The sequence below is a fragment of the Arachis hypogaea genome, chromosome 17, assembly GCF_003086295.3.
Source record: "Arachis hypogaea cultivar Tifrunner chromosome 17, arahy.Tifrunner.gnm2.J5K5, whole genome shotgun sequence".
NCBI classification, from domain to species: domain Eukaryota; kingdom Viridiplantae; phylum Streptophyta; class Magnoliopsida; order Fabales; family Fabaceae; genus Arachis; species Arachis hypogaea.
Genome location: NC_092052.1, coordinates 50189171 through 50189767, shown reverse-complemented (window position 1 = coordinate 50189767; position 597 = coordinate 50189171). Strand labels below are relative to the sequence as shown.

Genomic DNA, 597 nt, shown 5'->3' with positions numbered 1-597 from the left:
AGAGCAGCAGTCTCTCTGCCAGAAGATACTTCTGCAACGGCTTTTGAACGGCCTTACTTCTGTCTGTGGTTCCGAGTAGATTCAGCTAAATCACTGATCAATTGCCAAGCTTCATCAGTGGTCTTGTACTTCTTCATAGACCCATTGCTAGCACTTTCCAATGTGGTCTTATCTTGGGGCCTCATACCTTGTGTGATATAGCTGAGCAGCACGATCATGTCAATCATGTGGTGGGGGCATGCTTCCAGAAGATTATTGAAGCGCTCCCAGTATTCAAAGAGAGTCTCATTGTCATCCTGAACAATTGTAGAGATATCCTTCCTCAGTTTATCAGTAACTTCAGATGGAAAGAATTTCTCCAGAAACTCCTTTCTGAGTGTATCCCAGTTGGATACATTTGCTATAGGTTGAGTGTAGTACCACTCTCTTGCTTTTCCCTCAAGAGAGAACGGAAAAGCTTTCAGCAGAATTGAAGTTTCATCAGTGCCATCACGCCTGACAGTAGAACAGGCTGCCTGGAAATCTCTCAAGTGCTTGATAGGCTCTTGAGCAGGTAGGCCATAAAACTTGGGCATCAAATTTAACAGTGCGGTCTTT

The 597-nt window shown here is 44.2% G+C and overlaps 1 non-coding gene across 1 annotated transcript; it reads left to right on the top strand.

Annotated features, from left to right (window-relative positions):
* Nucleotides 1–221: 221 nt before the first annotated feature.
* On the top strand, nucleotides 222–329 carry LOC112767972 (small nucleolar RNA R71). Its single transcript, XR_003185412.1, has one exon. It is a non-coding gene; the product is annotated as a small nucleolar RNA R71 (small nucleolar RNA).
* Nucleotides 330–597: the final 268 nt, after the last annotated feature.